Below are 25,109 nucleotides of genomic sequence, written 5' to 3'. Positions count from 1 at the left end.
GGAGCACGGGCTCCAGACGCGCAGGCTCAGTAGTTGTGGCTCACGGGCCCAGCTGCTCCACGGCATGTGGGATCCTCCCAGACCAGGGCTCGAACCCGTGTCCCCTGCATTAGCAGGCAGATTCTCAACCACTGCGCCACCAGGGAAGCCCTGTACCATTTTTCTAGGTTCCACATACATGCGTTAATATACGATATTTGTTCTTCTTTTTCTGACTTACTTCATTCTGTATGACAGTCTCTAGATCCATCCACGTCTCTACAAATGACCCAATTTTGTTCCTTTTTATGCTGAGTAATATTCCATTGTATATATGTGCCACATCTTCTCTATCCATTTGTCTGTCGATAGGAATTTAGGTTGCTTCCATGACCTGGCTATTGTAAATAGTGCCTCAATGAACATTGGGGTGCATGTGTCGTTTTGAATTATCGTTTTCTCTGGTTATATGCCCAGTAGTGGGATTGCTGGGTCATATGGTAAGTCTATTTTTAGTTTTTTAAGGAACCTCCATACTGTTCTCCATAGTGGCTGTATCAATTTACGTTCCCACCAACAGTGCAAGAGGGTTCCCTTTTCTCCACACCCTCTCCAGCATTTGTTGTTTGTAGATTTTCTGATGATACCCATTCTAAATGGTGTGAGGTGATACCTCATTGTAGTTTTGATATGCATTTCTGTAATAATTAGTGACGTTGAGCAACTTTTCATGTGCTTCTTAGCCATTTGTATGTCTTCTCTGGAAAATTTCTATTTAGATCTTCTGCCCATTTTTGGATTGGGTTGTTTGTTTTTTCAATATTGAGCTGCACGAGCTGTTTATATATTTTGGAGATTAATCCTTTGTCTGTTGATTCGTTTGCAAATATTTTCTGCCATTCTGAGGGTTGTCTTTTCATCTTGTTTATGGTTTCCTTTACTGTGCAAAAGCTTTTAAATTTCATTAGGTTCCACTTGTTTATTTTTGTTTTTATTTCCATTACTCTAGGAGGTGGATCAAAAAAGATCTTGCTGTGATTTATGTCAAAGAGTGTTCTTCCTATGTTTTCCTCTAAGAGTTTTATAGTGTCTGGTCTTACAGTTAGGTCTCTAATCCGTTTTGAGTTTATTTTAGTGTATGGTGTTAGCGAGTGTTCTAATTTCATTCTTTTACATGTAGCTGTCCAGTTTTCCCAGCACCACTTATTGAAGAGACTGTCTTTTCTCCATTGTATATCCTTGCCTCCTTTGTCATAGATAAGTTGACCATAGGTGTGTGGGTTTATCTCTGGGCTTTCTATCTTGTTCCATTGATCTATGTTTCTGTTTTTGCACCAGTACCATATTGCCTTGATTACTGTAGCTTTGTAGTATAGTCTGAAGTCAGGGAGTCTGATTCCTCCAACTCCGTTTTTTTCCCTCAAGACTGCTTTGGCTATTTGGGGTCTTCTGTGTCTCCATGCAAATTTTAAGATGATTTGTTCTAGTTCCGTAAAAAATGCCATTGGTAATTTGATAGGGATTGCATTGAATCTGTAGATTGCTTTGGGTAGTATAGTCATTTTCACAATATTGATTCTTCCAATCCAAAAACATGGTATATCTCTCCATCTGTTGGTATCATCTTTAATTTCTTTCATCAGTGTCTTATAGTTTTCTGCATACAGGTCTTTTGTCTCCCTAGGTAGGTTTATTCCTTGGTATTTTATTCTTTTTGTTGCAATGGTAAATGGGAGTGTTTCCTTAATTTCTCTTTCAGATTTTTCATCATTAGTGTATAGGAATGCAAGAGATTTCTGTGCATTACTTTTGTATCCTGCAACTTTACCAAATTCATTGATTAGCTCTAGTAGTTTTCTGGTGGCATTTTTAGGATTCTCTATGTATAGTATCATGTCATCTGCAAACAGTGACAGTTTTACTTCTTCTTTTCCAATTTGGATTCCTTTTATTTCTTTTTCTTCTCTGAATGCTGTGGCTAGGACTTCCAAAACTATGCTGAATAATAGTGGTGAGAGTGGACATCCTTGTCTTGTCCCTGATCTTAGAGGAAATGCTTTCAGTTTTTCACCATTGAGAATGATGTTTGCTGAGGGTTTGTCGTATATGGCCTTTATTATGTTGTGGTAGGTTCCCTCTATGCCCACTTTCTGGAGAGTTTTTATCATAAATTGGTGTTGAATATTGTCAAAAGGTTTTTCTGCATCTATTGAGATGATCATATGGTTTTATCCTTCAGTTTGTTAATATGGTGTATCACATTGATTGATTTGCATATACTGAAGAATCCCTGCATCCCTGGGATAAATCCCACTTGATCATGGTGTATGATCCTTTTAATTTGTTGTTGGATTCGGTTTGCTGGTATTTTACTGAGGATTTCTGCATCTATATTCATCAGTGATATTGGTCTGTAATTTTCTTTTTTTGTAGTATCTTTGTCTGGTTTTGGTATCAGGGTGATGGTGGCCTCATAGAATGAGTTTGGGAGTGTTCCTTCCTCTGCAATTTTTTGTAAGAGTTTGAGAAGGATGGGTGCTAGCTCTTCTGTAAATGTTTGATAGATTTCACCTGTGAAGCCATCTGGTCCTGGACTTCTGTTTGTTGGAAGATTTTTAATCACAGTTTTAATTCCATTACTTGTGATTGATCTGTTCATATTTTCTATTTCTTCCTGGTTCAGTCTTGGAAGGTTATACATTTCTAAGAATTTGTCCATTTCTTCCAGGTTGTCCATTTTATTGGGATAGAGTTGCTTGTAGTAGTCTCAGGATGCTTTGTATTTCTGCGGTGTCTGTTGCAACTTCTCCTTTTTCATTTCTAATTTTATTGATTTGAGTCCTCTCCCTCTTTTTCTTGATGAGTCTGGCTAATGGTTTATCAATTTTGTTTATCTTCTCAAAGAACCAGGTTTTACTTTTATTATCTTTGGTATTGTTTTCTTTGTTTCTATTTCATTTATTTCTGCTCTGATCTTTATGATTTCTTTCCTTCTGCTAACTTTGGGTTTTGTTTGTTCTTCTTTCTCTAGTTCCTTTAGGTGTAAGGTTAGATTGTTTATTTGAGATTTTTCTTGTTTCACGAGGTAGACTTGTATAGCTATAAACTTCCCTTTTAAAACTGTTTTTGCTGCATCCCATAGGTTTTGGATCGTCGTGTTTTCATTGTCATTTGTCTCTAGGTATTTTTTGATTTCCTCTTTGATTTTGTCAGTGATCTCTTGGTTATTTACTAACGTATTGTTTAGCCTCCATGTGTTTGTCTTTTTTACGTTTTTTTCCCTGTAATTCATTTCTAATCTCATAGCGTGTTGTCAGAAAAGTTGCTTCATATGATTTCAATTTTCTTAAACTTACTGAGGCTTGATTTGTGACCCAAGATGTGATCTATCCTGGAGAATGTTCCCTGCGCACTTGAGAAGAAAGTGTAATCTGTTATTTTTGGATGGAATGTCCTATAAATATCAATTAAATCTATCTGGTCTATTGTGTCATTTAAAGCTTCTGTTTCCTTCTTTATTTTCATTTTGGATGATCTGTCCATTGGTGTAAGTGAGGTGTTAAAGTCCCCCACTATTATTGTATTACTGTCAATTTCCTCTTTTAGAGCTGTTAGCAGTTGCCTTATGTATTGAGATGATCCTATGTTGGGTGCATATATATTTATAATTGTTTTAATTTCTTCTTGGATTGATCCCTTGATCATTATGTAGTGTCCTTCCTTGTCTCTTGTAACATTCTTTATTTTAAAGTCTCTTTTATCTGATATGAGCATTGCTACTACAGCTTTCTTTTGATTTCCATTTGCATGGAATATCTTTTTCCATCCCCTCACTTTCAGTCTGTATGTGTCCCTAGGTCTGAAGTGGATCTCTCGTAGACAGCATATAGATAGGTCTTGGTTTTGTATCCATTCAGCAAGCCTGTGTCTTTTGGTTGGAGCATTTAATCCATTCACGTTTAAGGTAATTATCGATATGTATGTTCCTATGACCATTTTCTTAATTGTTTTGGGTTTGTTTTTGTAGGTCCTTTTCTTCCCTTGTGTTTCCCACTTAGAGAAGTTCCTTTAGCATTTGTTGTAGAGTTGGTTTGGCGGTGCTGAATCCTCTTAGCTTTTGCTTGTCTGTAAAGCTTTTGATTTCTGCATTGAATCTGAATGAGATCCTTGCCTGGTAGAGTAATCTTGGTTGTAGGTTCTTCCCTTTCATCACTTTAAGTATATCATGCCACTCCCTTTTGGCTTGTAGAGTTTCTGCTAAGAAATCAGCTGTTGACCTTATGGGAGTTCCCCTGTATGTTATTTGTCATTTTTCCCTTGCTTCTTTCAATAATTCTTCTTTGTCTGTAATTTTTGCCAATTTGATTACTATGTGTCTCGGCGTGTTTCTCCTTGGGTTTATCCTGTATGGGACTCTCTGTGCTTCCTGGACTTGGGTGGCTATTTCCTTTCCCATGTTAGGGAAGTTTTTGACTATAATCTCTTCAGATATTTTCTTGGGTCCTTTCTCTCTCTCTTCTCCTTCTGGGACCCCTATAATGTGAATGTTGTTGCGTTTAATGTTGTCCCAGAGGTCTCTTAGGCTGTCTTCATTTCTTTTCATTTTTTTTTCTTTATTCTTTTCTACAGCAGTGAATTCCACCATTCTGTCTTCCAGGTCACTTATCTGTTCTTCTGCCTCAGTTATTCTGCTATTGATTCCTTCTAGTGTAGTTTTCATTTCAGTTATTGTATTGTTCATCTCTGTTTGTTTGTTCTTTAATTCTTCTAGGTCTTTGTTAAACATTTCTTGCATCTTCCATATCTTTGCCTCCAATCTTTTTCCGAGGTCCCGGATCATCTTCACTATCATTATTCTGAATTCTTTTTCTGGAAGGTTGCCTATCTCCACTTCATTTAGTTGCTTTTCAGGGGTTTTATCTTGTTCCTTCATCTGGTACATAGCCCTCTGCCTTTTCATCTTGTCTATCTTTCTGTGAATGTGGTTTTTGTTCCACAGGCTGCAGGACTGTAGTTCTTCTTGCTTCTGCTGTCTGCCCTCTGGTGGACGCACACATTCAACAATACTTTCTGAGCACCTACCTTGCATTAGGCATTGTTGTAGTCTTAGGGAAGCAAAAATAAGCAAAACAGATAGCAATAAATAGATAAGCAAGAAAATATGTGAAGTGAGCTAGTAATATGAACTATGGCAAGAAATCTAGGAGAGAAAGGAAGACAGAACTCTCAGTGGAGGGGGGGGTGAAGAAATGGCTATTTTATGGGGGTTGTCAGTGAAGGCTCAGTGATAGGGTTGTCACACTTTATGGCCTGAGGTTGTGTGACTACGTAGGACCAGTGAGCAGGCTGTAAGCAGTGGTTCTCAACTTTGGCTACATACGGAAATCACCTGAAGAGCCTTAGAAAATCCTGATGTTAGGCCCCCATTCTCAAAGATGCTGATTTAATTAGTCTTGTTTGCCGCCTGAATATTAGAATTTTTAAATGCTCCCACGTGATTCTGATGTGCAACCAAGGTTGAGAATCACTGCTAGAGGGAGGCAAGATTTAGTAATGGGTGATCCACAATAGCTTCCTGGTGTTGTTTTGAGTGCCCTGGCTCAGGAAGTGTTTAAGAATTCCTAGGTGTCAATTAGATACCACTTCACACCCATTAGAGTGGTTATTATAAAAACAAAATACAACCGAAAAATAACAAGTGTTGGTGAGAATGTGGAGAAACTAGAACCTTTTTGCATTGCTGGTAGAAATGTAAAATGGTGCAACTGCTGTGGAAACCAGTTTGGTGGTTTCTCAAAAAGCTAAATATAGAATGACCATATGATCCAGCAGTACCAGTCCTAGGTATACACCCCAAAGAATCAAAAGCAGGGACATGAATAGATACATGCACCCCAATGTTCATAGCAGCATTATTCACAATAGCCAAAAGGTAGAAACAACTCAAGTGTCCATCAACAGGTGAAAGGACAGAAAGAATGTAGTATATACATACTATGGAATTTTATTCAGTCACAAAAAGAAATGAAGTTCTGATCCATACTACAACATTAATAAACCCTGAAAACATTACACTATGTGAAATAAACCAGACACAAAAAGACAAATGTGGTATAATTCCATTTATATGGCATGCCTAGAATAGGCAAATACATAGAGAACCAAAGTAGTATAGTGGTTACCAGGGGCTGGGGTGGGTGGGGGAGAGGGGAATGGGGAATTATTTAATGAGTACAGAATTTCTATTTGGGGTGATGAAAAAAATTCTGGAAATGGATAATGGTGATGGTTGCACACTATTGTGAATGAACTTATTGTCACTGAATTGTACATGTTAAATGGTTACTTTATGTATTAATGGTAAATTTTATGTTAGATATATTTTATCACAATAAAAAAGAAGAATACATGGATGACCCTATATCAGGATGCTATATAGGTTTCTTGTACTGGAGGCAGGTGGTACTGGATGATTTTAGGTTCCTTTCTTGTCTATGGACAGTGATCCTAACATATCCTCAGAACATGGATTGTCCATCAACCACACCCTCACCATGAGAACAACCTCCCCTGCACTGCCTTTCCTCTTGTAAGAGAAAAGAACAGATTCAGAGTCTGAGGTGAACACCTCTGGCTCCAGAGAATGTATATTTCAAATTAAGTGGGAATGTCAGGTTCAGAGAACTGCAAGTTCAATGTTATGGTTCATTTGTGGCATGCCAATTAGGAGCTAGAAATAGCTAAACTTTAAACTGTGAGTGAAGAGCAAAACGTTAACCATAGCATTTTTAATTAGGTAGAACTGTCCATTGAACTAAATGTAAATCCAGTCATGATAATTAAAATAAATTAGGAGCCACTTCTACTGACTCCATGTTAGATCCTTGGATTACCTCTGACACCCTCCAAGACTACTGTCAACCACCACCAGACAATTCTTATCTGACCAAAGAGCTATCCACTCCACTAAATCAGTTCTTTGACAGTTATTCTTATGAGAAATTTTACTTTCTCTTCTTTTTTCCTTTTCCAGTGATCTCTTGATCCATGAATAAAGAAATTCCACAAACTTGCTCTGTTTACCACTTTCTCTGTTCTTAATAAATGAAAACATGACAGTAATTCTGGGTAAATTTTCACATAGGTTACTATATGTGAAAACACTTTGTAAATGACAAAGTATAATATAAATAAGTAATCACTGTTATTAATATCAGAAGCCCATTAGGGACAATAGGTAAGGAAGTTTTAGGTTATGCCTTGTTATATCATCCAGAATAATTGGTTTCAAGGTCACACACACACACACACACAATAAACTTTGTTAGTAGTCAAGAATACTTTTCTCTCTCTCTTTTTTTTTTTTTTTTGTACTGGCTTTGTTAACAATAGTTATGTAATTTCAAAAAAGTCACTTCCCTTTTCTGAGCCTCAGTTTTATCCTGGATCAATTGAGGAAGTCAGAGTAAATCTCTCATTTATCAGATATGTATTTATTACCAACCATATGCCAAGACCTATGCTAAGTACTGGAATACAACAGTAAAGGTGGACAAGGTCCCTACCTTCATGGAGTTCACACCACTGATGGAAACAGACAATAAGCAAGTATACAACTAACAAAGAAATACAGTTTGTGATCAGTGTTTCAAAATTACACTCTTAAACCTTAATGTTTATATGCATCTTTTGGGGATATTATTAAAACGCAGATTCTGATTATTTGGTCTGATGTGGGCTCTGGGGTTCTGCATTCCTCACAAGCCCGTACATAGGCCCATGAAGAGCATCAGTGATGCTCTTGCCGCTGGTTCGTGAATCACACTTGGGGAAGTAAGACTATCAAGGACATTGGCATGATGGTGATAGAGAACAACTAGGTTAAAGGGAAAACAAGCAATCAGAGAACAGTGGATTTAGCTGTTCTGATACACATGAAGGATCCATGAGTTAGAGGAACCAGGAGAAGAGCAAGTGCAAAGGCCCTGAGACAGGAAAGACATCTGGTGCGTACTATCAGAGAGGAATGAACAAGGAATAAAGAATCTGAGATGAGCTCCAAAAAGTAGTCAGAAGTTGGACCCAGAGGGCTCTGGATGTGCTGGTGAGACATTCATGTTTTATTAGACAACAAATGAGAATACAATAAAGTGATTTAAGGAGAAAAGTGACAGTGGGGATGTAAATGTGAGAGAAAGTAAGTAAACTTGTCAGGGGCCCTTGGCAGGGTCCAGGTAAGGGAAGACAATGGCTTGGAATAGGGTGGCGGCCGTGGAGATGGAGAGAAGTGGGTGGAATAAAGGTATATTTGAGAAGTAAAGGGATAGGTAAGAACAAAAGATTCCATGAGTGGATAGAAAGAAGCAGAAATGAAAATTATAATTCTGATTTGCTCATCTGAGTAAACGATGGTACAATTTAATGAGATGGGAAAACATGTTAAGTGTGAGATATGTATAAAACATTCAAGTGTAGATGTCAAGTAGGCAAATGGATACTCATGTTGTAGCTCAGAAAGGATGACGGGGCCAGAGATACACACTGGGATTTCCAGCATTTTTATGGGATTTAGAGCCTTGGGGAAGGATGTAATCACTCAAGAAGAGGGACAGAGTCTTGATGAACTCTGACACTGAGATATGCAGTAGAGAAGGAGGAATCAGCCGAGGAAACTGAGAAAGAAAGCAAAGGAGACATTGCTGGGGTGTCTGAGGAACACCAGGTGAGTGTGTTGCTATGGAAGCCAAGTGCAAAGAAAGTGTCAAGTGAGAAAAAAATGTGTTTCTTGATAGTTCCCTGGGAATACCGCAGTGCCACTTCTGGGAACAAAGCGAAGCAAGGAGGCAGCATAACTATAGTAGTTCTTCCTTTTCTTTTTATGTATTGAGCTTTGCAATAAAATTATGTTTGACAACAGAGCTCCATCACTGGACCAATGATCTCTGCAGAACGTTTCTCCTCTGCCACAGTTGTGTCAACCACACAGGAAACAGTCTTCTTGAAAATACACACATTGCATCCATTAAGGATTCCAAGCAGTTCAAAATACTCCCTATCGAGTGCTTTCATCACTCATCCTGCCCACCACTGTACAATCCTTTATGAAATAATTGCATGTAAATTAGAGCAAACAGTGTTCATTTTCTTACCAATCAACAGTCAGCACAAAGAATGCAAAAGCACTCTGAATTAAATGAGAGCCTGACTAAAAACTGGATGTTTTCTTCTCAGTGTGAATTTTATTAACCTTAAGTGTAAGGTCCCTGGTGTTTCCTATAATGATAAAAGACTGGGTGTTGAACAAGAGGGCCTTAACTTTTCACTCAGCTTGACTAACCTTTAGATAGACTTCTTCCTGACTCTAGGCTCTGGCCTCCCTTTTCTTAGAGCGTTTTACTTCAGAAAACTTGTAATTGTAAATTCTTTCTCTGGCCCTTTGGGATGTAAACCTTTTTAAAAGCCTCTTGCCAGCTTTCCAAGCTAGGATGTCTTCTACAAGGGCCTGGTAGCCATCCCTTTGAAATGTAATCATCAAGGAAGAGAAAGCCCCCATCCCCAGTCTCTATAAAAGGGTAGAAGCCTATCTTCCTACCTTCTGTGGGCACATTGCTCCAAGTTGTAAAACTACCTCCTCAGCTCAATAACAAAAAAACAAACAACCCAATCCAAAAATGGGCAGAAGACCTATATAGACATTTCTCCAAAGAAAATATACAGATTGCCAACAAACACACGAAAGAATGCTCAACATCATTAATCATTAGAGAAATGCAAATCAAAACTACAATGAGATATCATCTCACGCCGGTCAGAATGGCCATCATCAAAAAATCTAGAAACAATAAATGCTGGAGAGGGTGTGGAGGAAAGGGAACACTCTTGCACTGTTGGTGGGAATGTAAATTGATACAGCCACTATGGAGAACAGTATGGAGGTTCCTTAAAAAACTACAAATAGAACTACCATACGACCCAGCAATCCCAATACTGGGCATATACCCTGAGAAAACCATAGGTCAAAAAGAGTCATGTACCAAAATGTTCATTGCAGCTATATTTACAATAGCCAGGACATGGAAGCAACCTAAATGTCCATCGACAGATGAATGGATAAAGAAGATGTGGCACATATATACAATGGAATATTACTCAGCCATAAAAAGAAATGAAATGGAGGTATTTGTAATGAGATGGATGGAGTTAGAGTCTGTCATACAGAGTGAAGTAAGTCAGAAAGAGAAAAACAAATACAGTATGCTAACACATATATACGGAATCTAAGGAAAAAAAAAAAAAAGGCCATGAAGAACCTAGTGGCAAGATGGGAATAAAGACAAAGACCTACTAGAGAATGGACTTGAGGATATGGGGAGGGGGTGGGGTGAGATGTGACAGGGTAAGAGAGTATCATGGACATATATACACTACCAAATGTAAAACAGATAACTAGTGGGAAGCAGCCGCATAGCACAGGGAGATCAGCTCGGTGCTTTGTGACCACCTAGAGGGGTGGGATGGGGAGGGTGGGAGGGAGGGAGATGCAAGAGGGAAGAGAAATGGGAACATATTGTATATGTATAACTGATTCACTTTGTTATAAAGCAGAAGCTAACACACCATTGTAAGGCAATTATACTTCAATAAAGATGTTTAAAAAAAAATAAAATAAAAAATAAATAAATAAATAAATAAATAAAAAACCTGAATAGTTCCATAAAGTAGATGAATCAGCTATTCAAAACTTTTCCACAAAGAAAAAAAGCAAACCTTTAAAAAAAAAAAAACTAAAAATAGAACTACCATACAACCCAGCAATCCCACTACTGGGCATATACCCTGAGAAAACCATCATTCAAAAAGAGTCATGTACCAAATGTTCACTGCAGCTCTATTTACAAAAGCCAGGACATGGAAGCAACCTAAGTGTCCATCATCAGATGAATGGATAAAGAAGATGTGGCACATATATACAATGGAATATTACTCAGCCATAAAAAGAAACGAAATGGAGTTATTTGTAGTGAGGTGGATGGAGTTAGAGTGTGTCATACAGAGTGAAGTAAGTCAGAAAGAGAAAAACAAATACAGTATGCTAACACATACATATGGAATCTAAGGAAAAAACAAAAAGGGTCATGAAGAACCTAGTGGCAAGATGGGAATAAAGACACAGACCTACTAGAGAATGGACTTGAGGATATGGGGAGGGGGAAGGGTAAGATGTGACAAAGAGAGAGAGCGGCATGGACATATGTACACTACCAAACGTAAAATAGATAGCTAGTGGGAAGCAACCGCATAGCACAGGGAGATCAGCTCTGTGCTTTGTGACCACCTAGAGGTGTGGGATAGGGAGGGCGGGAGGGAGGGAGATGCAAGAGGGAAGAGATATGAGAACATATGTATATGTATAACTGATTCACTTTGCTATAAAGCAGAAACTAACACACCATTGTAAAGCAATTATACTCCAATAAAGATGTTAAAAAAAAACCCAAAAAACCTACCTCCTCTTTACTTTAGGAAAGGTCAATTAGCAAACACAGATGGCCTAGGGTCCCTGCCCCCCACTCCATATCTGAAAGCCTCTCCTGACTGTCGTTTCAGTGAAACTGAGTTCAGACTATATTCTGGGCTCTCTCTCTATTGCAATAGCTTTGAAAAAAGTCATCCTTACCTGTTAACTTTGTCCAGTGCAATTTTTGCTTTGACAGAATATGTTGTTTTTTTACCACTAATTATGTCATGCATGTATTGTCTTCATTACCTCTATTACTCCCCATGAAAAAAATCCGTGACAGTTGGAATACACGTAGGAAAGTTAAATTCAGATAATTGGATTGGCAATATTTCTTATATAAATTAATGTTCAAAATGCCTTTTTAATCAAAATAGAAATAGTAGGGTCCATGAGTATGTTAACTTTTTTTCCCTATAACCAAAAAACTTGATAAATAATGTAACTGTAACCTTTTTAAAGCATACATCATTCCTTTATATGTGTGCCCTTTCTTTATAGGTTTCTTGAGAGACTGACATACAAACAATAGCCAGACCCTATATATAACAATAAAACTCTGACAATCTCTGTGGCAACCAGCCCAGGAAGGTCAGGACTTGTTCAGTGACTGCTAGCTTCCTTATTTTTCTCCTCCTACCTGCTTCCAGCTCAAGACTAACCACAGAAAGCCAAATATGCTTCCCAAAGCAACTACATTAGATGTCCCACTTCTTGTTTGTGCACCTCCTGCTTTCCTAGGTCAACAACCTCTGATTAGAGCATAGCTGAAGCCGTTTTTTTCACTATAATCTTTTCTACTCCGCCTCCTGACTTTGAGTCTTTGCTAAATGCAAGTGATGATGGCTGACTTGCTATAGCAAGCTCTGGATAAATAGTCTCTGTTCTGATTCGTGTGATCTTTGTTTCCACATTCTAGATATGCTCTAGATGTACATTTACCTGGAATCCTATATTTTCAAATTAGGTAGAAGTCTTTTCTGAGGGAGAAAGAATTTCTTATTATTTGGCTTATGTTACGTTGGGTTTTTAATAACTTTTCAGGTGGCCCAGTTAACTTTTTTTTTAACAGTATGCTTCTCTTAAAAATGCTTTTTTTTAAAAACAGAAGGACTAAATTAAATAATTCATATAAAACATTTTCATAATAAGAGCTTCAAAGCAGTGGTGTTCCACAATCACAAGGGAGCACCAAAATTACCTGGAAAGCTTGATTAAAACACAGAGCACTGGACCTGCCAACAGTTTCTGATTCAGTACATCTGGAGTGAGGCCCCAAATCTGCATTTCTAACAAGTTTCTAGGTGATGCTGATGCAGCTGGTCTGGGACTACATTTTGAAGACCAGTTGACCTACAGCATTGTGAAAGATGCCCTTTACCCTAACCCTCATTTCTCCATTGCAAATTACTTTCTTTGCTTCTAGGTTTAAAACTTCCTCCTTGGAAGTGGGGAGATTGTGATATTGATGAAGCTCCTACTATATGGCAAGCAATACACTAAGAACAATTTTAATGTTGACTCATTTCATCTTCACAATTACCGTGTAGTCTACAGTATGATGCCCTTTGTTCAGAACAGACTGGTGCTCAGCATGGTAAAGAGACTTAAGATACTACAACTATCAAGTGGTAGACATGGGATTTTCAACCTACACATTCTGATTGCAAGCCCAATGCTTTACCCACTAAATGTTAAGCATGCTCACTTGGAATTGAATAAATTTCCTTTTAGGAAAAAAAAACACATGCTAAAGTTTTACCTTGTATCTAGAAACTTAGTGTCAAAAAATGTTGATGATGACAGCTTAATATACCTTGTAAAAATATGCTTGTTATAGAAAATAGAAGGGAAAAAAATTCATACAGATGGAAATTATGCTTAATGGAGTTTCTATGCAATTCTAAAAGAACTCTTTTTGATTGTTTTTGAAAACCCTATAGAGGAATGTGGGAGGGTGTGGATGGGGGTTGGTGCATAAGGGATGTAGGCTAGGTATTTTTCAAATGCAAACATGTGGAGGAAAATTCTTGTGGCAAGCTTTTAATAGACATTTCCAGAGCCTCAAAGATCACACACATTGGGAATGAGAAAAACTTCAAAGCCAAAGAGGATCTGTCTGTATGGCGTATAACGGAGCTCAAAGCTGCAAGGAACACAAGGGATATCAGGATCAAAGACACTGTTCTCTGAGGCCATGTCTGGATGTAAAGTCAAGCTGGAACTGATGTGACAAGATTCTCACTGCTGCACAGTGTGTTAACTACCAGGGCTTCCATTCTTCTAGGAAATAAAATGTTAGATGACAGTGCCAGTAAATTATACCTTAGAGGCAAGTCTCACTTTAAGAAAACCCATTCTTCCAAAATTAGAACTGAGTAAACAGATCCAGAGATAGATCTTTTTTTCTTTACCATATATTTTTTCTTTATATGTGGATTCAGTGTAGGGTCTCTGGTTTGTTTTGCAAATATCTCTTTGCCCACACTTGCTCAGGGTATAGAAATGTTCATCAGGTACAGAAAGGTCATCCTTTGGGGTAAAACACATGGCATGTTTTCAGTATTTGGCTGATCATTTCCTTGAAATTATTCTTGTGGTTTTGAGAAATCCAACCCAGGGAAAAAGATGGACCACATGGGGCCTCTCTACTATGGTCAATCATTTACCAGAACGATAAGGCCTCAAGGAAAAGTGGAATTTCCCATACTCTGATAACATCCTGCTCCCCATCCCTTCGCTAGAGCTGGCTTCTGTCACTGGGCCCAATTGCTAGTGGATTCAGCTCTGCATATTTTGCCATGGTTCTGGCTTGCTGTATGCTAAGTACTATGATTTCCTGTCTCACCTCTGCTTCTGACAATATAAAAATCTTACGCTCAGCAGAAAGAAGAAATTGCTTGGTGTTACTCTACTGCAGAGGTAGCCAAACAATGGCCAATGGGCCAAATTCAGCCCACTGTCAGTTTTTGTAAATAAAAGTTCATTGGAACACAGTCGCACTCAACTGCTTATGTATTTTCTATGGCTGCTTTCCACTACAAAGGCAGGGTTGAGTAATTACAGCAGCAACTGTATGGCCTAGAAAAGCTGAAACTATTTACTCTTTGACCCTTTATGAAACAAGTTTGATGACCCTTGCTCTTTTGGAACCAGAGATATGTTAGGTCTAAAGAAGAATATGGCATAGAGACACTAAGACTTGCTATTTAACTGGGGGTGATTCATTCCTCTGGATTTTCTCACTAAGTGGAACACAGAATCATTCCAGTTGACCAAGCCAGCCAGGCATCTTTCTCCATATCTTCTTCTCCTTTACCTAAGTCATTATCTACTTTGAGTATCTCTTCTTTTTTTTTTTTTTTTTTTTTTTTTTGGGCCACATAGCATGTGGGATCTTAGTTCCCTGAACAGGAATCGAACCTGCTCCCCCTGCAGTGGGGGCATCGAGTCTTAACCACTGGACTATCAGGGAAGTCCCCTTGAGTATCTCTTAAATCTCTTCACTTCTCTCCAGTCCACTGTCAATACTCTGAATGGAAGGCTTTCTGTTATCTTTGCCTAGACTATTATAACCACTACTGCCTACTCTGTCCTCAGCTATCAGTCTATGAGACATATCCAAAATTGAACTCAATTTCCCGCACCCCAAACCTGCTTCCCATCTCAATAAGCAGCAAATATATTGTTGCTCAGGCCAAAAACCATGGAGTAATTCTTAACAAGTCTCCTTCTCTCATACCTCACATGTCAACAAATCCTGTTAGCTCTACCTTAGAAATGTTTTCTGATTCTAGCCCTTTTGCAGCTCTTCCACCACCGCCACCCTTGTTTAAACTACATCATGCCTCATCTGGGTGATGGCAAAGGCCTCCCATCTGGTGTTCCTGCTTCCACTGTTTTCTATATACCATCCACTCTTCACCCAGTAGACAGATTGAGCTTTGTAATACGTTTAGAGTGGAATATGTGACTACTCTACTCACCACTTTATTTTTTTTTAATTTTTTAATTTTATTTATTTTTTTATACAGCAGGTTCTTATTAGTCATCAATTTTATACACATCAGTGTATACATGTCAATCCCAATCGCCCAATTCATCCCACCACCACCACCCCCACCCCCCACTGCTTTCCCCCTTGGTGTCCATACGTTTGTTCTCTACATCTGTGTCTCACTTTCTGCCCTGCAAACCGGTTCACCTGTACCATTTTTCTCGGTTCCACATATATGCGTTAATATACGATATTTGTTTTTCTCTTTCTGACTTACTTCACTCTGTATGACAGTCTCTAGATCCATCCACGTCTCTACAAATGACCCAATTTCATTACTTTTTATGGCTGAGTAATATTCCATTGTATATATGTACCACAACTTCTTTATCCATTCATCTGTCGATGGGCATTTAGGTTGCTTCCATGACCTGGCTATTGTAAACAGTGCTGCAATGAACATTGGGGTGCATGTGTCTTTTTGAATTATGGTGTTCTCTGGGTATATGCCCAGTAATAGGATTGCTGGATCATATGGTAATTCTATTTTTAGTTTTTTAAGGAACCTCCATACTGTTCTCCATAATGGCTGTATCAATTTACATTCCCACCAACAGGGCAAGAGGGTTCCCTTTTCTCCACACCCTCTCCAGCATTTGTTGTTTGTAGATTTTCTGATGATGCCCATTCTAACTGGTGTGAGGTGATACCTCATTGTAGTTTTGATTTGCATTTCTCTAATAATTAGTGATGTTGAGCAGCTTTTCATGTGCTTCTTGGCCATCTGTATGTCTTCTTTGGAGAAATGTCTATTTAGATCTTCTGCCCATTTTTGGATTGGGTTGTTTGTTTTTTCAATATTGAGCTGCATGAGCTGTTTATATATTTTGGAGATTAATCCTTTGTCCGTTGATTCGTTTGCAAATATTTTCTCCCATTCTGAGGGTTGTCTTTTCGTCTTGTTTATGGTTTCCTTTGCTGTGCAAAAGCTTTTAAGTTTCATTAGGTCCCATTTGTTTACTTTTGTTTTTATTTCCATTACTCTAGGAGGTGGATCAAAAAAGATCTTGCTCTGATTTATGTCAAAGAGTGTTCTTCCTATGTTTTCCTCTAAGAGTTTTATAGTGTCTGGTCTTACATTTAGGTGTCTAATCCATTTTGAGTTTATTTTTGTGTATGGTGTTAGGGTACCCTACTCACCACTCTTGAGATGGCTTGTCATCACACTCAGAGTAATACCCAGAACCCTTACCATGGCCTAAATGGCTCTATAAGGCTGGCTCTTGGCTGCTTCTATGATCTCAGCTCTTACCACTTTCTCCTTTTCCCATGCTGCTCCTACCATGAAGGCTTCCTCATCATTCCCCAAAGGAGACAACCAGGCTCCCACATTACGGTCTCTCATTTGATGCTGCCTCCATCTGGATCTCTTTATCCCAAGAGATCGGAACTGCTCACTCCCTCACTTCATTCAGGTCTATGCTCAGATTCACCTCTGAAGAGAGGGCTTTCCTGACCCCCATATTTAAAATAGGACCCCTCCTCTCACTCTCTATTCCTGTGTCTTGTAGTTTTGATTTTCACAGCTGTTACCTAGTATGCCCTCCCACACACTAGAATGGCTTGACTGAAATCTCATTGAAAGCAGGAACTTGGTCTGTTATGTCTACAGATGTATTTCTAGCACCTAAAACAGTGCCTGGCACATACAAGTACTCGAAAAGTATTTGTGGAATGAATGAACAAATGAATGGAGTCACCTTTCATTGGTCATCTGCCTTGACTCTTCCTCTTCCCAACCACTGTCAGCACTGAAGTCAAAATGTTTTGTTCTGGTTTGTTTTCAAGAAGGAATTAACTCATCTCTCCTGGCCTGTCCAAAATCCTTAATGTGGTCCCACTGTAATTTTGGTAAAATACCAAATTTGACCTGGTTTAACCCAGTCCCTACTTAGTTCTCCAGTTCTATTTCTGACACTGCTCCATAATCAACTCTTCCAGAGAAAAGTACCCAAATGCCCACTCAGGGAGCTGGTACACACTTGTTAAGCCCCACCTCTCCTTCCCCTACTTTACCTGGCAGGCTCTTCCATGTCCTTTGGTGCTCAATTAAACTTCTTATTCTCTGGGAAGTCATCCCATCCCTAACTCCAAGAACTTCTTTCTACATGCTTTATAGCACTCTATAATTATGTCATGGCTTTTATCACACTATATTTTAATTATTCATTTAAATATATGTCACCCCAACCATACTATCTTATTCATTTTGGTATCCATAGTGCCTAGCACAACAAATATTTACCAACCAAATAAAAAGATATATGTTAGCCCTTATTTGAAAGAAACTTAAACTCTAGCAATCAGCATAAAGGTGTATTTTTTTTTCCTTTCTTGAACTTAATAGTTCTATTTAATCCTACATCTAAACCACTCCCTGAGTCAGGAGTATTAGGGCCACCAATCATCTCTTTGAATTATAACTTATAATTGCTAACATCATATGCAGATTACCAAATAGTTAGCTAGTTTCTCCAGAGAATATTAGAAGCCTTTCCCAAGTTTTACTCTGAGGGTTAACAATACTTCTAAACCTATTTTCTAGAACAATACTTCTAAATCTATCTTCTAGCCCTGTCTTGGGCACTGAAGTTGTTGGAAGCATTAATTAAGAAAATACATGTAAAACACTTGAGATACTTCCTGGCATACATTACATGCTCAATAAATGCTAACTGTTAGTATTCCTCTTTTCTGTTCATTTCAAAAATGCACAAATGGCATCCACATTTGTCCTGGTCCTCCAGTTCACAGTACAGCAAGAAAGTCTGATGGATGACTGATCACTATGACAGCATGTTGTAATTTGGCTGGGGGCTGTTGAAATCGCAAGTAAAAATGGAGTCCAAAGATGAGAGGTGGTGAGTAGGAATACACTGGAGTTCTTCCAGACATAACTGGTAGAAAAGCAAATGTGATAGAGCAGAGAAGGAAAAAAATGTGCTGAAAGTTCATAGGAATGGAGATGGAGTTTGGAAGGTGGTATACAAATGTAAGGAGTAAGAATCTGGGAGCATATTGAGCTGCCACAAGCATAAGAGAAGTGGGGAATATCTAACATCTTGATAGGGCATGAGCAATTTGAAGAGAAAGGCTTTGGATTCAAGTTCACCATCAACAGGAGCACATTCATTCACACCTCCATGCACAAAATCCATAACAGCAGGCTGGAAAGTGATGGGGATGGAGGAAGATAGGTGGAGAATAACTGTGGTGTTACCCAAGGATAGACAGATCAAAGTTTAGATTCTCCACCTGGACGCTACTAGACATTCCTAGAGCCTATAAAGTAAGATGATTTAAAAATGACTGCTGGGCACTATTTACAATAGCCAGGACATGGAAGCAACCTAAGTGTCCATCGACAGATGGATAAAGAAGATGTGGCACATATATACAATGGAATATTACTTAGCCATAAAAAGATACGAAACTGAGTTATTTATAGTGAGGTGGAGGACCTAGAGTCTGTCATACAGAGTGAAGTCAGTCAGAAACAGAAAAACAAATACTGTATGCTAACACATATATATGGAATCTAAAGAAAAATGGTTCTGAAGAACCTAGGGGCAGGAAAGGAATAAAGACGCAGATGTAGAGAATGGACTTGAGGACACGGGGAGGGGGAAGGGTAAGCTGGGACGAAGTGAGAGAGTAGCATTGACATATATACACTACCAAATGTAAAACAGATAGCTAGTGAGAAGCAGCTGCATCGCACAGGGAGATCAGCTTGGTGCTTTGTAACCACCTAGAGGGGTGGGATAGGGAGGGTGGGAGGGAGACACAAGAGGGAGGGGATATGGGGATATATGTATATGCATAGCTGATTCACTTTGTTATACAGCAGAAACTAACACAGCATTGTAAAGCAATTACAATCCGATAAAGATGTTAAAAAAAACAAAAACAAAACAAAAAAATCAAACAAAAAAAAAATGACTGCTGGAGCATTCCCACTTGGCAAATCTAAGAACTGTACTGTATTACAATTCATAAATGCATGTCCAGACTATGCTTATGACAAATGTAAAAAGAATCTTAAAAACATTCATGATCCAATAATTCCACTTCTAAGAATTTATCCGAAAGAAATAAATTATTAGAGCTGCTCTTAAAGATTTATATATATACATATACATATATATATATATATATATATATATATATATATATATGTATATATATATATATTATGACTCACAATCATATTGCTTCTAATTAGGAAAACTGGAGATAACCTAAATGTCTAAATTTGGGTATCAGTTACATCAACAATTTCATATTTATTTAATATTTACACAGCCACTGAAATACAGGTTTGAAAAGAATATTTAACAACAGGGGAAAGTTCTCATAAGTATTGCTCAGTGCTAAAAGCAGGTATGAAACAGTAAATCACAAGTTCAATTTTTTATAAAAATGTGTATTTACATAAAGGTCCAGGAAAATAACTGTTGAGAGATTAACTTGTGACCGTTTTATTAAAACCACAAAAAAAAAGACTAGAAGGAATGAGTGGTTATCTTTCTTCTCTATTGCAAGAAGATAACTAAAATTTGTGTTTTGAGTTATCAGCAACATTGGTTATGGGTTTTTCAAGTTGCAGAGCTGAAGGCAGCGGTTTCTGGCACCAGAGCATAGTCACCTGACCTAAAGGCAGAAGTAGCTAACTAAGGAGGGAGGGAGGTCTGTAGAGCTATAACAAGGAGAAAGCAGGGGTTTGCAGATTCCAAGAACAGCAAAAAGGAACACCACACTCCCTCTCAGCACCCATAGAGACCAACCACTATAATCAAAGGCCCCAGTGTCAAGCTTGATATGGAAGCAGTAAAACCTCCTTTCTTCCTGGGACCAGGTAAAAGTGGACAACTAGCCTGGTGTGGTAATCAGAGTGGACTAAAAAGCAAAAGGTCCAGCTTGTCCCAGGAAGTGGAAGAAGTTCACAAAATGTCTGAGATTAAATTTCCCCTTGAAACCCATTTGAAGGGTTCATTGAAAAGTTTACTAATTTAGAGATTAAAAGAAATCTGGCATTTCTTACACCTGAATTTTGTAAAATTCCTTCCAGTGCTTTATTTTTCTTCATGGCATTTATCTAACATATGTTTCTTTGCTTTTTAGTGTCTACTGACTGCATCTCCCAACCCCTCCACCCCCACCCTCCGATAGATTGTTAGCATCATGAAAGCAGAGCCTTTGTTTTCTTGGCACATAGTAGGTACTCAACAAATATTTGTTTAAATTAAGGAATAAATGATGCCATTAGATTATCCTGGAAATTATGGTTACATCACCTGCTACAATAAAGCCTTAGTCCACTCAGGCTGCCATAACAAAATACCATAGGCTGGGTGACTTAAACAACAAAAATTTATTCTCTCATAGTTCTGGAGGCTGGAAAGTGCAAGATCCAGATGATGGTAGATCAGTTCCTGGTGCTCTCTTACTAACTTGCAAAAGGTTGCCTTCTCTCTGTGTCTTTACACAGTGGAGAGAGAGCAAGCTCTCTGGTATCTCTTCTTATAAGGGCACTAATCACACCATGAGGGCCTCTTCTAAATCCAATTATCATTACTTCCCAAAGGTCACATCTCCAAATGCCACTACACTGGGGGTTAGGGCTTCAACACATGAGTGGGAGGAGACACAATTCAATCTATAATAAATAACATGTCGTTATTTATTTTGACCAAAGTACTGCTTTCAGGTACTTTAGTCATCTACTTACAAATCGAACATGCTGTCTTTTCCAGAAGACTTTATATATTTTATATCCAAATAAAATTATATTTGAAGGAAAATTAAAACAGGGAGAGGAGAGCTATGTATGCATCCATGCATATATATATAATTAAATTCAGAGGTTATGGCCATTAGAGTGTACAACCAATTGTTAATCATAAATGTTTTGGGCAGAGGACTAGAAGGTAATGGGAAACTTTTTCATTCAGGGTATTATCGGAATTTGAAATGATAAGAATAGATTTATTTATTACTTGTTCAACTGAAGAATAAGGAAGTACTACTCCCTCTGCTGTGAATCTCATCTTCCCTTGCACTTCTCAACCACACCCCTTCTCACTTCACACTAGAAGGTTAACATATTTTTCTTGCCAAATAAGTCATACATGAGAGCATTAATTTCTCTAAGCAGTTGGGTGTGAGCTCTGCTGTGATTAGAAAACAAACTCACTGACTCAACTAGGCTTGGCCCAGGAATGTCAGCTTAGCTATAGGCATATGTTTGCTCATTTTTTCATTCAATCATCCCTTTGTCTACTCAGTCATCTGTGTATGCACCCAATGGAATATGTGAGGGGCTAAGCTATTTCAGTCACTGAGAAGAGACAGCAGGCATGGTTCCTTCCCTCAGTAAGCTCAAAGGCTACCAGAGCAGACAGACATGAATCCAACTATACATATACGTAAAATTACCCCTGCTGTGGAGGCTATGAGAAGAGGTATACGTGGCGGTGCTAACCCTGTTTCGAGATCAGCAAACACTTTTCTGAGAGTGTGATCACTGAGCTGCAATTTCAAGGAAGAACATGAGTTGGCTGAAAAAAGGTACGAAATGTCAGGGGCCAGGGCTGAAAGTGCAGCAGTGAAAATGATGTGATTTATTCCAGCAGCTGAAAGAAGACCAACATAACTGTAGTGCTGGGAGCCAGGAGAGCCACCAGCACTTGGGGCCAACAAGGGTCAGATCAGGAGGGGACCACAGGCTGAGCTAAGTATTTAGTCTTCATTATGAGTTCAGTGGGGAGTCACAAATTGTTTAAAGAAGGTTGGCATTACGGATGACATGATCAGATTTACATTTTGACATGTCTAGAGTGTAGAGGGACAACTGTGAGTTTTATTTGGATGGACTTTGGCCTTAGTAACTTTAAAACCTTTTAATTATATGTACTCCAGTCAACATATCTAGAACATGGTTCTCAGGAGAAGTGGTAACACCCCCAGAGGTTCTTTGAGATACTTGTGGGGCCATGGGTTGTGGTTATGATTGGGGAACACTATAGGCATTTAGCGAGAGGACAGGTGACATTACAATATGAAGGACAATCTCTCATTTAAAAAATCACATCCCACATTCTCCATGATTTTAGAATGTCCTATCAGCCATCTGTATAAGTGAAAAATTTGTTTATAGTTACCCAATTTAGCACTTAACCCCTTTTACATATAAACACAAATAATTTTTTGCATAGTAATTTATATACACTAAATGAAGGGGAATTACGCTTTCATTTTGTTCAGAACAGGGATTCTCTAAATGTCACCAACAGTGATGCCACTCGTGGTATTAGAGTTGACACCCAACACACCTGTGCTGGACTTCATTAGTAGTTGTTGCATTCACAGTGATTTTAACGTACAAGCCACACATATCTGACTACTTTACTATGTTTTCTACTGTAGACAAGTCTGAGCATTTATAATGAAACAAATATTATATTATAAATAACTTTTGCTTTATTGCTATTTTGTATTGCAATTAAGGAAGTATGTGCATAATTTAATTGTGAATAGACAGGTTATATTACTCATGGATCTCATTTCAGTATAGTCAAGGGGTATTACAAAATATTTGTTTAAAAAAGGGCAGAGTAGTGCCTGACCTGATATGGTCAAGAATCACTGGTCTAGCAAAGTGTAATGACTTTCAAGAGCTTGGCTGTTTTGTTCTCTTGAACTTCAGGTGTCTTGTCTAAAATGAAAGCACTGAAGTATTCCTGATTTATCAATCCTGGAAATATGCAGTTAAAGAAGATCAGTGAATGTCAAAGGTTGGAAATAAAAGAGCAGGGGCAGAGGCAGCATACTACTTGTCTATCAAGAAAATTAGAAAGATCTAGCTTCAAGCTTTTCTCATTCATAGTCCTGAAGGATTTTTAATAGTTGTAATACACATCTTCTGTAAAAAGCTGTATTTCATTATCTTATAAATATCTAATTTGACAATATTTGCAAATCAAGTTTGTGGAATTCTGTTGTGTGTGTGTGTCTGTGTGTGTGTGTGTTATTCATTCTCAATAATTTATGGGGTAGAAATGCTTCCATGCTAGAAACTGCTGAGATAGAAAAATTAATTTTTTGGTTAGCCTGAAAATAAATGCTAGGCTGTAATATGTAATGTAACATAATGTAATGTAATATAATTAGGATATTCCCTTATGGTTGACTGTGGCAGCTTTCCAATCCTTCAGGCCTCTTTGGCCTCTCTGCTTTAATAATAATGGGGTAAAGAATAGTTATTATCATTACCTGAGTGCCACCACGTGCCAGCAAGAATGCTGTTTTTCATGCATTAACTCATTCTATTGTCACAACAAGTCTATAGAGATGGGCATTACTACTCTATCCAATTTTCAGATGAAGAAGCTGAAGCTCAAAGATTTGAATTGATGTGCCCAAAGTCATACAACCAGTAAACAGTAAATTCAAGATTTGAATCTAGATCTCCCTGACTCCAGAACCTATGATGCACTAGGATAAATGTTCCAACATGTTAGAGAAAATTTCATAATCAGTGGCATAATTTATGAAGATAATCTAAAAGTTAAAATACATAATCTGGAATAGAGATGAATATAAATGCTACTTCTTAAATAATGGTTTGGAAACTCCTTTGAGAACTACAAGTTTCTGAACCTGTTCTCCTTCAATAAGCTGTGTTCCATACTTCCTCAGTTACTCCAGTGTTCAAACCTTGAACTTGTCATTACCAATAGCTGTAACTCCCAACAATCTCAATTTCAAATATCTCACTCTCCAACCATCATTTCCTATCTTTAGAGCTCATTCCTTCAGCAGTCTGACTCCAGCAATTCTTTTAGTCTCTCAGGATAGTCAATCCACTGATCCTAACACTTTTACACTAGCCCTCACCCTTCTTACCTTAGAACATGACACACCCCAGGCAGGTTATGGGATCTTAAAGATATGCATGCTAAAGTTGCTAGAAGTCTAAGGCTATCCTGAGAACTGTCCTGGATAATAATTATTCAGAGATACAAAAATATCTAGACAAAGTTTACCAGAATTTTGAAAAGCCCTTCAAATTATTCCCAGCATTACAAGCAGAGCAGCTGAGGAAATGGGGATTTCAGCCTAAGGACCAAAAGACTCAGAGGTGCTGGGGTAGCTAACTCTAGTCTCTGAAACACTGTCAAGTAGCTCTAAAAAGTGTGACTGGGACCAGTGAGGGAAAACACTGGACGGTAGAATTCAACTCATCCAAAGACAAAATGACAAATACTTTTTTTTCTCATATTACAAGTTTAATCCACTTGTATAGCTGAAATGCTATGTTGAGAAGGTTACTGAGAATGGGCCATCAATCATCACTGTGTCAGTCTGAATGGGCTAGATTTTTCTCTGGTTACAAGCAATCCTCAATCTTCAGTAGTTTCAAAGAACAAAGGTTTATTTTTCACTCAACGTATGTGTCCATGGTGGGTGGTCAAGGAGCCTCTGCTCATCACGTTCACTCAGGGACCCAGACTGATAGAGTAGCCACCATCTTAAATGCTGCCAGTTGCCATT

At 38.3% G+C, this 25,109-nt stretch overlaps 1 protein-coding gene across 1 annotated transcript in view; it reads right to left on the bottom strand.

Moving 5' to 3' along the window:
• The window catches only part of HTR4 (5-hydroxytryptamine receptor 4), a 310,244-nt gene that overhangs the window by 89,423 nt on the left and 195,712 nt on the right, over window positions 1–25,109 (bottom strand). The gene's annotated exons all lie outside the window — the stretch shown is intronic.

The sequence above is a fragment of the Balaenoptera physalus genome (genome assembly GCF_965194825.1).
Source record: "Balaenoptera physalus genome assembly, chromosome: 3".
Lineage (NCBI taxonomy): Eukaryota > Metazoa > Chordata > Mammalia > Artiodactyla > Balaenopteridae > Balaenoptera > Balaenoptera physalus.
The sequence above is the reverse complement of the archived record's forward strand: the minus strand, read 5'-3'. Positions and strand labels throughout refer to the sequence as shown.